The sequence below is a fragment of the Pelobates fuscus genome, chromosome 2, assembly GCF_036172605.1.
Source record: "Pelobates fuscus isolate aPelFus1 chromosome 2, aPelFus1.pri, whole genome shotgun sequence".
Classification (NCBI taxonomy): domain Eukaryota; kingdom Metazoa; phylum Chordata; class Amphibia; order Anura; family Pelobatidae; genus Pelobates; species Pelobates fuscus.
In genome coordinates this window covers 236,035,380-236,049,573 of record NC_086318.1, presented here as the reverse complement: position 1 = coordinate 236,049,573, position 14,194 = coordinate 236,035,380, and positions in this window count along the sequence as shown.

Genomic DNA, 14,194 nt, shown 5'->3' with positions numbered 1-14,194 from the left:
TGATCCCTCACTCAGCAAGATTTCTGGCTCCCAGGTGTCTTTTATACAGGAAACAAGCTGAGATTAGGAGCACTCTTTTAACCCCTTAAGGACACATGACATGTGTGACATGTCATGATTCCCTTTTATTCCAGAAGTTTGGTCCTTAAGGGGTTAAAGACACCTGTTCACAGAAGCAATCAAATTGTATTCCAAACTCTCCACCCTGGCCAAGACCAAAGAGCTGTCCAAGAATGTCAGGAACACGATTGTAGACCTACACAAGGTTGGAATGGGCTAGAAGACCATCACCCAAGTGAAATAGTTATTATAACTCCAAGCTACCCAAACATCAGCCTAAACTTGATGAAGGGTACAAATGAACTGATTTATTATGGCTCAGTGGCCTGCTTATATACACAGCCCCCCAGCACGGTGTCTCAAAAATTAACATGGTAAAATACGCCTAAAACACTCCAACAGGCCCAGGAGTCTCTGTGTCTGGGAGATAATTTAGTGTACTTTGCTTAAACTAATTATCTCCTAGGCACTAGCGTTACAAAGTATAAAACATAAAAAAAATTATATATTTATATACATATATATATATACACAATAAGGAATATAGGATGCACTCACAGGACTTGGTGAAAAAAATCTTCTTATTTTATTTAATCCAGGTGTAAACCCAAAACCGACGTTTCGACCTCTGCAGGTCTTTTTCAAGGTTACTAAAACAAGCAAAATATTCTCTTTATATACATAAAGTATAAGTGCACTTACCACTCATTTGCGTTGTGACTCCCTTCACCGAAACCCGGAAGTGAGATAGGACCGCCCACGTGACGTCATTACGTCATTACGTGCCGGCGGAAAGCTCAATGGTTGCTATGGGGACGTGTAAACTACACATGTGCAGTGTGTCTAGGGAAAGTGAAAGCAGTATAATGATGAAGGAACAGGCAAGATGGAAGAAAATACGAGCATAAGCAAAGTAATAAGAAAGATGCATGCTTGACCACAAATCACCTAATAAAATGTGAAAGTGACACTCAATATTTACAAAAAACGTGAATCAGTGAAAACATCCCTGTGACAAATCAATCTAGTGTCAAAACACACAATGTCAAGGCATCAACATAATATCTTAAGAAATAGCTGGTCCCACTTTGTAAAAAACAAATCTTAATCCTAGCAGTTTGTAATCACTTATTCTATGTGTTTTATGTTGTCCACTGAAGAAGACAATCAGCTAATACTTAATGGATATTCTAAGTCATGCTACTTAGAACAAAATAAAAAAATAAAAAAGGGGAACTATTCGCTAAACAAATGTAAAAAAGGAATCAAAAAATGATTCCAGAAAAATAAACTAAGTATTTATTCTTATGGAGACATCCTGCTTGGCAGCAGATACTGTGCACAATTCCTCTGGAATATTCTGAAACATGATATTCTCAACTTTAAGGAAAGGGGGCTTATTCACTAAACCGACATTTTTAAGAGAACCAGAGACTTGAAAAAAATAGTGAATACACTGGATAAACTTAATCAGATGATCATTCTGAATACTCTGGATATATAAAAACCTGTTGCCAAACATTATTTGGCTTTTCAACACCGATTGCCCACACTGAGGTTTATCGCGATTGACCATGTTCCACCTCCACATCGAGGAGGTGACAGATCAAAACTACTGTTACAGAAGGAAGCGTACTGGATCCACTATTTGGACACAGCATCCCCCAAGGGACTTAATTAACACATTACGTATTCTATGTTTCTATAGATGTAGGTTGTTACCAAATGCCATTTAAGTATTTTTGACATATCCAGAGTATTCAGAATGATCATCTGATTAAGTTTATCCAGTTTATTCACTATTTTTTTCAAGTCTCTGGTTCTCTTAAAAATGTCGGTGTAGTGAATAAGCCCCCTTTCCTTAAAGTTGAGAATATCATGTTTCAGAATATTCCAGAGGAATTGTGCACAGTATCTGCTGCCAAGCAGGATGTCTCCATAAGAATAAATACTTAGTTTATTTTTCTGGAATCATTTTTTGATTCCTTTTTTACATTTGTTTAGCGAATAGTTCCCCTTTTTTATTTTTTTATTTTGTTCTAAGTAGCATGACTTAGAATATCCATTAAGTATTAGCTGATTGTCTTCCTCAGTGGACAACATAAAACACATAGAATAAGTGATTACAAACTGCTAGGATTAAGATTTGTTTTTTACAAAGTGGGACCAGCTATTTCTTAAGATATTATGTTGATGCCTTGACATTGTGTGTTTTGACACTAGATTGATTTGTCACAGGGATGTTTTCACTGATTCACGTTTTTTGTAAATATTGAGTGTCACTTTCACATTTTATTAGGTGATTTGTGGTCAAGCATGCATCTTTCTTATTACTTTGCTTATGCTCGTATTTTCTTCCATCTTGCCTGTTCCTTCATCATTATACTGCTTTCACTTTCCCTAGACACACTGCACATGTGTAGTTTACACGTCCCCATAGCAACCATTGAGCTTTCCGCCGGCACGTAATGACGTAATGACGTCACGTGGGCGGTCCTATCTCACTTCCGGGTTTCGGTGAAGGGAGTCACAACGCAAATGAGTGGTAAGTGCACTTATACTTTATGTATATAAAGAGAATATTTTGCTTGTTTTAGTAACCTTGAAAAAGACCTGCAGAGGTCGAAACGTCGGTTTTGGGTTTACACCTGGATTAAATAAAATAAGAAGATTTTTTCACCAAGACCTGTGAGTGTATCCTATATTCCTTATTGTTTATATATGCAACGCAATGTGGATTGCACCCAGGCAGGTATCCTATTATATATGTTTTAGGAGAGTGCCAAGCTATTACCTATTTTTATACATATACATATACATATACATATATATATATATACACACACACTCACACGCACATTGGAACTCCCACAAATATGATATCCCTGGATGAGCTAAAAACTGGATGAGCTAAAACCAGCTTGAGATCTGAGCAGGGAACCACCGAAGGGCAGGCTATTTCAGCTGCTGCCTGTTCTCAGTATTCTCGTGACCTGTTTTTTTGCTCTCCATAAGTTTAAAGGGTAATCCAGACGTGGACCCCTTGTATATAAAGTCACTCACACAACACTATTTACTAGATACACTACATCACCAACACACACTACATTCCCTGTACACACGCACTACATTCTATTTCTCAAACACACAGTGCATCATCAACATACAGAATATATTCCTTACACACACACACACTGCATCCCCAGCCAAAACACATTAGCTACCACACATAGACAACACCCCATATACACACCGTGATGGAATCTGCTCTACATAAAAACACTTATACTACAGAAACACAGACCTATCAGTAAACCTTCAACTTCCAAAAGGCAGAAACATAAATGCTGTCCATCCAAAACAGCACATAAGATTCCCATTATTATTCAAAACTAGCCCAAATTTCCACTACGCTCATATTTACTCCATTTTTGGGTTGTTATTTTTAGTGATTGGCATGTGTTGCTAATATTTAATACCATTGCAGAAAGATAGATGTTGTGATCGGTGGTGTATTTTGGATTTGTGCTGCCCCAGGCACAACTAAATTTGGGCACCCCCCAAATCTTAATTTGCGCCCCAAACTCGTGTCAAGGACACTTTTTTGACTGACAGACACAGGCCCTCATGGATACGTGCACTGACATACACTCAATTGCAGATACACAGTCATTGGCACACACACACTGTTTAACAAACACACACTGATACCCACTCACTGACAGACACACACTCTCAGAGACACATAAAATGACAGACACACACTCATAGACAAACCCATCCTCACTGATTTGACACACTCTGACAGACACACACTTTCACTCACTCACAGAGACACACTGACAGCTACACATGCACTAACCGCTACACCCACTCACAGAGTGTGAGAGAGCAAGAAGAGTGGAGGACAGCTCTTCCTTATTAGTAGGTTAACACCTTGGGGGGCCTAAGAAAGACAGCCCCAGGACATGAGGCAAATAAGGCATTTGTTTGGGAGCTTTGGGTGGCGTTTTTTGGCACCCCCCTGAAAGTGCCGCCCTAGGCAAATACATCCCTGGTCGTGATGTCTAATTTAGTGTGCATTGCTCTAAATAGGTTACTGGAATGTATTGATCTATACATAATCCAGATAAGTTTCATTTTAGTTTTAATTATCATGATTTAACTTCATGGATTTGGGTGTGCTTTGGTGGCGTGGTTTTGGTGTAAGTGTGTAGGGGGGGGGGGAGCATTTCATCCTTTAAACCCAGGCAGCACAATGTCTTGGCCCGGCACTGCTCTAAGCTAAATGATATCACAGGGGCCCAGTCACGGTCTTAAGTGGCAGCGTGCTTGACCAGGCCCCTGTTCAAGATTAAAGCATCGATACCAATCGAGTCCATGGGCCACCCGATGAGCCCCCAGAATGTGTGGGCCCCGGTGCTGTTGAACCGGTGATAGTTCCGCCACTGATGTTAAGTAGCCTTATAAAATGTAAAAAAAAAAATTATGTGTGCGCTGTTCCTTGGTCTGTATTGTGTGTACATTTTAGTCTCTACGGCAGCACAATTCCTGTGAGGTGCATGTTTTGGGTAGAAACATAGAATGTGACGGCAGATAAGAACCATTCGGCCCATCTAGTCTGCCCAGTTTTCTAAATACTTTCATTAGTCCCTGGCATTATCTTATAGTTAGGATAGCCTTATGCCTATCCCACGCATGCTTAAACTCCTTTACTGTGTTAACCTCTACCACTTCAGCTGGAAGGCTATTCCATGCATCCACTACCCTCTCAGTAAAGTAATACTTCCTGATATTATTTTTAAACCTTTGTCCCTCTAATTTAAGACTATGTCCTCTTGTTGTGGTAGTTTTTCTTCTTTTAAATATAGTCTCCTCCTTTACTGTGTTGATTCCCTTTATGTATTTAAATGTTTCTATCATATCCCCCCTGTCTCGTCTTTCCTCCAAGCTATACATGTTAAGATCCTTTAACCTTTCCTGGTAAGTTTTATCCTGCAATCCATGAACCAGTTTAGTAGCCCTTCTTTGAACTCTCTCTAAGGTATCAATATCCTTCTGAAGATAGGGTCTCCAGTACTGTGTACAGTACTCCCAAGTGAGGTCTCACCAGTGTTCTGTACAATGGCATGAGCACTTCCCTCTTTCTACTGCTAATACCTCTCCCTATACAACCAAGCATTCTGCTAGCATTTCCTGCTGCTCTGTTACATTGTCTGCCTACCTTTAAGTCATCAGAAATAATCACCCCTAAATCCCTTTCCTCAGATGTTGAGGTTAGGACTCTATCAAATATTTTGTACTCTACCCTTGGGTTTTTACGTCCAAGATGCATTATCTTGCACTTATCCACATTAAATGTCAGTTGCCACAACTCTGACCATTTTTCTAGTTTACCTAAATCATTTTCCATTTGGCTTATCCCTCCTGGAACATCAACCCTGTTACATATCTTAGTATCATCCGCAAAAGGACACACCTTACCATCAAGACCTTCTGCAATATCACTAATAAAAATATTAAAGAGAATGGGTCCAAGTACAGATCCCTGAGGTACCCCACTGGTGACAAGCCCAAGCTTCGAATATACCATATATACTCGAGTATAAGTCTAGTTTTTCCGCACATTTTTTGTGCTGAAAAAACCCCACTCGACTTATACTTGAGTCAATGTCTGTATTATGGCAACTTACATTGCCATAATACAGACCAGGACCCCCGGGCTCATTACAAGCCCGGCAGGAAGCGTTTACTTACCTTTCCTGCAGCTCCCTTCTCCTGTGTTCTGGTAAGCTCCCCTGTAAATCTCGCAAGAGCCGCGGCATCAGAGCGTTGCCACGGGTTACCGTGGCACGCTCCGCGCGGCACGCAAACCGCGAGACTTACAGGTGAGCTGACCCTGTGAGACTTACAGGGGAGCTGAGACTTACAGGGGAGCTCCTCTGTAAATCTCGCAAGAGCCGCGGCATCAGAGCGTTGCCACGGGTTACCGTGGCAACGCTCCGCGCGGCACGCAGACCGCAAGACTTACAGGGGAGCTGACCGGAACGCAGGAGAAGGGAGCTGACAGGAGCTGCAGGAAAGATAAGTAAACGTTTCCTGCCAGCCCCCCTCCTGCACAGTACACACCACTGGACCACCAGGGACAAAAAAAAATAATTAAATAATAAAAGAAAAATAATAAAATAAACTAAAAAATTTAATCAAAAAATATTAAAATAAAAAAATTAAAATATTTAAATAAAAAAAATTAAAATAATAAAAATGCCCTCCCCACACACACTACACACACACACACTCTGCAATATATACACACACACAGAGTGTGTTTATATAATGCAGAGTGTGTGTTTGTATGAGTGTGTGTATAATGCAGAGTGTGTGTGTGTGTGTGTGTTTGTATGAGTGTGTGTGTATATAATTATAAAAATCCCAGAATTTCATAGCCCCAAGTTTTACCCTCGACTTATCCATGAGGCATAGCATATTTCACAATTGTTGGTCACAAAACTGCACTCGACTTATACATGAGATCGACTTATACACGAGTATATACGGTACTCCATTGACTACAACCCTCTGTTGCCTGTCACTCAGCCACTGCCTTACCCATTCAACAATATTGGAATCGGCTGTAAATGGCTGTGTGTGCCCCAAATTCTTTTCTATGTCTTTATTGAAGGACCCAGGGGTGTGAAACCAGAATGCACAACTTGTTCTTTGTTGCAAGTTCATTTTGTGACCTGCTGTGGGGAATGTGGTGTTCTATACGATGACATATATATATATATATATATATATATATATATATATATATATATGATTCGTTTTCTGAATTCCAAATCTCTTTCTACTGCATTTGGAATTGTTTATTCTCACCCTTGCAATTAAACACAGGCCAAGGTGGTCAGGTAAGAATTCTCCTGGCCTGTAAGTCTGGGCATGTGGGTTGTGCAGGATATTGCTCCAAGTCACAGTACAGGTAAGGACACAAGCAGGAGAATTGTCAAGGGTAAGCCAAAGTCAGAGGATGCCAGAAGTCAGGATACACGGTAAGAAAGCCAAGGTCAGAGGATGCCAGAAATCAGGATACACGGTAAGAAAGCCAAGGTCAGGAACAAACAATCTGGATACACAAAAACTGGAACCAGACAACAGAACCAGAGTCAATGAACTGACACTGCCCTCAGGGAGAGGCAGTGTCTTATACCTGTCTAATCAGGCATCTGCTTCAGGTGGGCTGAGATGATAGGAGCAGCCACAGGTACTGTCCAGCCCCCAGTGGTAGAGACAAGGTAGGAATAAACATCAGGCTGAAGCAGAACTGGAGAGTGGCTCTGAGGCAAAACTGTAGGACTATGGCACAGAAGAACCACAGTTCAAATCCCATGCTGGGCACCTCTGGGGTAACCATGTCTGGTTGTCTGGATGTCACAGTGAGAGACGTGATGCTTCTTCTACTAAGTGATTCTCTTCACCCAGTTGAGAAACAAATCTCACTGCTTGTATAATGCAGAGCAAATAATGCACAAAGACTGTAATTGTAACAACCTTGCTGGATGGAACCAGCAAGAGTAAGTATTCCATAGTTCCTTTATTTCCCCTACGATGGGTTACATGACACTCCTTTTTAAGTATTCAATGGAAATTCAACATCTCCGTCATATATACTGTAACTTAAATTATAACAAACTCACTGCTATCCACTTATCACTATACATAAGAGAAAATGAATGATTTTAATTTAAACATAAACCCCAGCTTCTGAGAGCTGCCACTGTCCTGCTTGAGATTCACAAAAAGAGTCTGACAGACTCCTGGAAATTAACAGCTTGTACACACTGTAGCGGATTACGTTTGGCTTTCCATAACATTTCTTGTTGCAACAGTATTTCTATGGTTTGTTACTTGCAAGCAGTGGATTGCTTAAGCATTCGTCTGGTTGTTCAGTAGGAACGCAATGGATACCAGGTTGAATATCTCCGTTCGACATATGAACAAACTACCGAACAACCAGACCATCCCGGAGAGAAGCATGGCTCTAATTTACCTCCCTATCGTTCTTTACACCAGCCTGATTGGAAAGCATACAAACGTACAGTATATTCCCTGGGTGGGCGCCGTTCGACATGCGAACACGTGGCGGTGGCCATTTTGTCATACTAACGCCCAGCGGTGTCTGGAACCCAAATCAGACACTCAACCATGCGAACACCGCAAAGACCTCCATACCTCCACCCGTTCGTGAGAAAACACACGAACAGCCTGGCGTTCGGTAAACAGATACCGACGAACAAGGGGATTCATACGAATCCAGGCAAAGCCCATTACATTGACTATTTTTGTGTCTTTTACCTCGTGAACAGAGACCGACCGCAAGGCCAAAATACATGGAACTGCTCTCTGCTATTGTCTCTTGTGCGGTCGGTCAAACGAACACCTCCATGAAATTCCCAAACCCCTGATCCGATCTAGGTGATTTTTGAGTATGTTGCTCACCCAGATCCGGGCTATCAGGGGATGTATTATTTAGGGGTGTATGTCATGGCTTTGGGGTACATCTGGAAAACAGTGAAAAATGTGTGTTTAAACTGTTCTGTTAATCGAGTTCTCTCAGGCTGAGGGGAGGGAATGTGTGGGCTGTAACCAGTTTGTGATTGGCTAATGTATGATTTTCTTTGGGTTTCTCCCTTGCATGGGAGAGTTGGATAAAAGCAGGGTACATGGCATTAAACATGAGTTCTGCTCCTGATACTGTGTGTCGTCCAGGGAAAGGTGATGGGATATTCGTGGGTTGTTTTATTTACTGCTTATGCTGTGCTTCCTGTGTTAACTACTTGGTCCTGAGCAATTCTTGTATTACCAGCGGAGAAAGTCTATGTGGAACTAGCGCTCCGCTACATTGGTTGGCAGCAGCGGGATCCAGAACTCACAAAGGAACAAGGAAGGCAGCAGAACAAATGGATTGTGGATGGAGATCAAAGCAAGGGGTATTCCGGGCAGCAACAAGAAAAAGACTGTTCTTGTTACAGAAGTGTTGGCGGAATACCAAATGGATGGCAGTTCGGTTCCCGAATGGAGCTGTTTCGACTGACAAACAGGAACAATCTGAGTTCAACTGGCAGCTACAATTCAGGCTGTAATTTTATGGTAAAAAACCACCAATGGATATAATCTCCCGAACCATGACAGAAGTTCAGGAGTTTGTACTGAGCGAGAGGAACCAGCAAACCCCAGAAAGAGGACAAGCAGTGACTATGATACAGGAGGGTAAACCTGATATACCTTAACAGGCTTTTAAAACATATGTGGAGGCGGAAGAAGATATAGACGCCTTCCTCCGAAACTTTGAGAGACTATGTGCCCTACATAAAATTAATACAGAGGATTGGGTCCCCATCCTTACAGGTCGGCTATCAGGGAGAGCAGCAGAGGCATATCACACAGTGCCCGACATAGAAATTCGAAACTACAGTCGGGTAAAGTAAGTTATACTTGCCCAGTATGCCATAACGCCAGAGGCATACCGGAGGCTGTTCAGGGAGCTGAAAAAGGCAGAAAAAGACTCTCACGCTGAATGGGCCTGCCGACTACACCGAGCAGCCCTGGGATGGGTATAAGCCCACAAAGCGCGGTCCATGGAGGACCTACTACAGATGCTGCTGTTGGAACAATTTTATGACGGGGTAACAGACATTCAAGAGTGGGTTCACACTGCAACCCTACGTTCCTCACCGAAGCGGCCAGGAAAGCGGACGAGGAAATGGATGCCCGCAGGCAGAGGCAGCTCTAGGCTTTATGAGGCCTTAGGCGAAACTCAAATATGAGGCCCCACTAACAAAAAAGTGTCACATATACACATTGATGCAAAGCATCAAATACCTGTGTATGTGCCTGAGAGTGTGTCTGACAGAGTATCCTTGTGTGTGAATGTATGTCTCTGTGAGCATGTTTGCGTTTTTGTCTGAGACCCTATGTGTATGGGGTAGCTGCTTGAAGTGTGTTGTGTGTATGGGGGGGTGATGGTGAGAAGGAGAGGCGGGTGATGGTGAAAGGGGGTGATGGTGACAGGGAGGTGATGGTGTGGGGGGTGATGTGAGATGGGTGATGGTAATGTGAGCGTGAGGGGGGCAATGTGAGAAGGGGGGGTAATGTGAGAGGGAGGGGGGGTGATGTGAGAGGGAGGGTTGGTGATGAGAGAGGGAGGGGGGGTTGATGGTGAAGGTGGGTTGATACTGAAGGTGGTGGGGGTGATGCTGAGGGTGGTGGGGGATGGTGAGGCTGAGGGTGGTGGGGGGTGGTGAGGCTGAGGGTGGTCGGGGGTGATGCTGAGGGTGGTGGGGGGTGGCGAGGCTGAGGGTGGTGGGGGCTGATGCTGAGGGTGGTGGGGGTGGTGAGGCTGAGGGTGGTGGCGGGGTGATGCTGAGGGTGGTGTGGGGGGTAGTGAGGCTGAGGGTGGTTGGAGGGTAGTGAGGCTGAGGGTGCTGTGGGGGGTAGTGAGGCTGAGGGTGGTTGGGGGTGGTGATGCTGAGGGTGGTGTGGGGGGGTAGTAAGGCTGAGGGTGGTGTGGGGTGTAGTGAGGCTGAGGGTGGTGTGGGGGGTAGTGAGGCTGGGGGTGGTTGGGGGTGGTGATGCTGAGGGTGGTGTGGGGGGTAGTGAGGCTGAGGGTGGTGGGGGTAGTGAGGCTGAGGGTGGTTGGGGGTGCTGATGCTGAGGGTGGTGTGGGGGTGAGGCTGAGGGTTGTGGGGGGTGGTGAGGCTGAGGGTGGTGTGTGGGGTAGTGAGGCTGAGGGTGGTGTGTGGGGTAGTGAGGCTGAGGGTGGTGGGGGGTAGTGAGGCTGAGGGTGGTTGGGGTGGTGATGCTGAGGGTGGTGTGGGGGGTAGTGAGGCTGAGGGTGGTGTGGGGGTAGTGAGGCTGAGGGTGGTGGGAGGGTGAAGCTGAGGGGGTGAGAGAGAGTCTACTTTAATTTCCATGGTGGTCCAGTGGGCTCCCTGGTGGTCCGGTGGCCACTGCTCCCGGTCTGCAGCTCCGCAGAGCTGCAGACCATGTAATCTCGCGAGACCATCAGAGCGTTGCCATGGTAACCCGCATCAACGCTCTGATTGGCCGGTTTTCGTGAGACACATGGTCTGCAGCTCTGCTCACTGCAGAGCTGCTGACCGGTGTCTGTGGTGGCTGGCCGGGCTGCCAGGAGGGGCCTCGCACCCAGCGGCATACCCGGCAAGCCGCTGGGCCCCCTGGTGGTGTCAGGTCCTCGGTCACTGACTGAGGACCTGACACAGTCTGTCCTCAGGCTGTTTAGGCGGCCGCGAGGCCCCAGCCAGTGCGAGGCCTTAGGCGGCAGCCTAAACCGCCTAATTAGAGAGCCGCCTCTGCCCGCAGGCAACTGAAATGTGTCAGCCAGGAAAATAGTAAGGCCCATCATGGGGACTACTTACCCCACGGGCTCAGCAGCACCACCTCGGCAGCTTCCACCACCAGCTACCCCACAACAGCAGTTCTGGCAACCCAAAACCGTGCAGTGCCACCAGTGCCAAAATGGGGGCACTACAAGAGAGACTGCCCACAACTTCGAGACAGGACAACATAGATCTGGCCGGGTCCATCACCACCACAAGCAGCGGCGCATTATTACCAGAACGAGACACCAGCACCATATGTTGCAGCAGTACCAACCCCAACAGTAGAGCAGTGGGAGATGCTTTATGAAGATGATCCACTCCAGGCAGATGCGGATAATCGCCAACACCATCGGCAGATTGTCCATCTGGAGGGAAAAGCGATACAAGGGCTCTGCGACTCGGGAGCCACCATAACCCTGGTAAAGAGTCACCTGGTATCCAACAAATCCAAAACAAACCGAACCGTGGCCGTAAGGGTAGCCGGGTGAGCAGTATACCGGCTACCCACAGCAAGGGTACATTTGCGGGGAGCAGGGTCTGGACAGGTGAAGGTGGGGTTAATGCCGCTGCTACCGGCAGAGGTTTTGTTGGGGAACGATCTGGGGAAGCTCACATCTGCTCTAGAGCCCCAGTCCCCCCCCCACAGGAGAAGCACACCCAGTTGTCACCCATCAACAGGCACGCACCCAGTACCACAACGCGCACCCAGAGGTTCAGGTAAGAGATCCTTCCCCATCCTTATAATGTATTCCCTGGGCTCCCCCTAGCGAATTTGAGGCAGAGGTGGTCAATGACCCAATGTTACAAGTATATAGAGATAAGGTCACCTCTGACCAACCCGGGGCGGAGGGGGAGAGATTTGTCTGGGACAAGAAATTGCTGTACAGGGAGTCAGAGAAAAGGGTAGATGGGTCAGATCCAATTATTATTAGGCAGCTGGTGGTACCGCAGCGGTACCGATCCAAGTTGCTCTGGATAGCGCATGATATTCTGCTATCCAGACATTTAGGGGTCAGTCACACCCGGTATCAACTGACCCAGAGTTTCTTCTGGCCAGGAATAAGTCAGGAGGTACTGCAATACCTGTAATACGTGCCAGAGAGTGGGAAAGAGGGGGAACCGCCGGAAAGCCAAGTTACATCCCTTACCCATAGTTGAGGAACCGTTCAGCTGAATAGCGGTGGACTCAGTAGGTCCCTTAAAGAAGCCTAGCCCCTATGGCAAGCATTTTATCTCGACAATGGTGGACTACGCTACCAGATATCCAGAGGTGGTGGCGCTAACTAATATACATGCTGAAACGTGACCAAAGGCCCTCATGCAGATTTTCTCCAGGATGGGGTTACCCAAGGAGATAATCTCGGATCAGGGTACTCAGTTCACCGCGGAGGTTACCCAGCACCTCTGGAAGTTCTGTGGCATTAGGCCAATAATTAGTGCCCCCTACCATCCCCAGACCAATGGGCTCTGCGAACCTTCGCTGAGACCCACCAGGACTGGGAGCGATTCCTGCCCCACCTTCTCTTTGCATACCGAGAGGTGCCCCAGGAATCCACAGAGTTCTCCCTGTTTGAGTTATTATTTGGGAGATGGGTACGAGGTCCCCTAGATCTTATCAAGGAACACTGGGAGGGAGACCGTAGCACAGACGGTACCCCCATCATACCATATGTGTTGGAGTTCTGGGACCGCAACTAGGTCGGTACGGGAAAACCTTTAGGCGGCTCAGAAGCGTCAGCGCATATGGTATGATCGGGGAGCCAGGGACTGTAGCTTTCAGGTCGGGCAGAAAGTTTTAGTTTTAAAACCTGTCCGACATAATAAGTTACAGGATGCCTGGCAAGGCCCTTATAAAGTGTTGGAACAGAAATATGACACCACATATATAATCGGTCCATGTACAGGGTCAGGGGGCGACGCATGCTCCATGTCAACATGATGAAGCCCTACCAGGGCTGCTCTGAGGAGGAGACTGCTATATGCGCACCCACCTCTGAGGAGTTTGACAATCTTCCCCTTCCAGACTTCCTGGGGGACGGAAAGTTGTCTAGTGACATAGAGGAGGTCAAGTTGGGAGATCGGTTGAGCCCACAGGAGCGTACCGAGGTACACCAACTGTTAAGAGATAAGCAAGACACCTTCTCTAATGTACCTGGTTACACTCCTCTGGTCACTCACCGAGTAGAGACACCAGGTCAACTCCCACTGCGCCAGACCCCACATGGCATCCCTGAGGCGGTACGGGAGAACATGCGCAAGGAGATCAACGAGATGCTCCAACTGGGGGTGATTGAGCCATCAGACAGCCCCTGGGCCTCCCAGTAGTCCTTGTACCCAAGCAGGATGGTACGACCCGCTTCTGCGTGGACTACCGGAGGTTAAATGCTAGACTGGATGGCCAGGGGCCAATACCTCACTACCATTGATCTCTGTAAAGGGTATTGGCAGATCCCCCTGGCCCCGGACACCATCCCTAAGTCAGCCTTTGTCACCCCATTTGGCTTATAACAATTTAAGGTAATGCCGGTTTGGGATGAAAAACACTCCGGCTACCTTCCAAAGGATGGTGGACCGACTCCTAGATGGGATCCAGGACTATACCTGCGCATACCTAGATGATATCGCCATCTTTAGCGATACCTTGCAGGAGCACCTGGCCCATATAGAAGCGGTTCTAGACAGGATTAGGTAAGTGGGCTTAACGCTAAAGCCTGAAAAATGCAATATAGGGA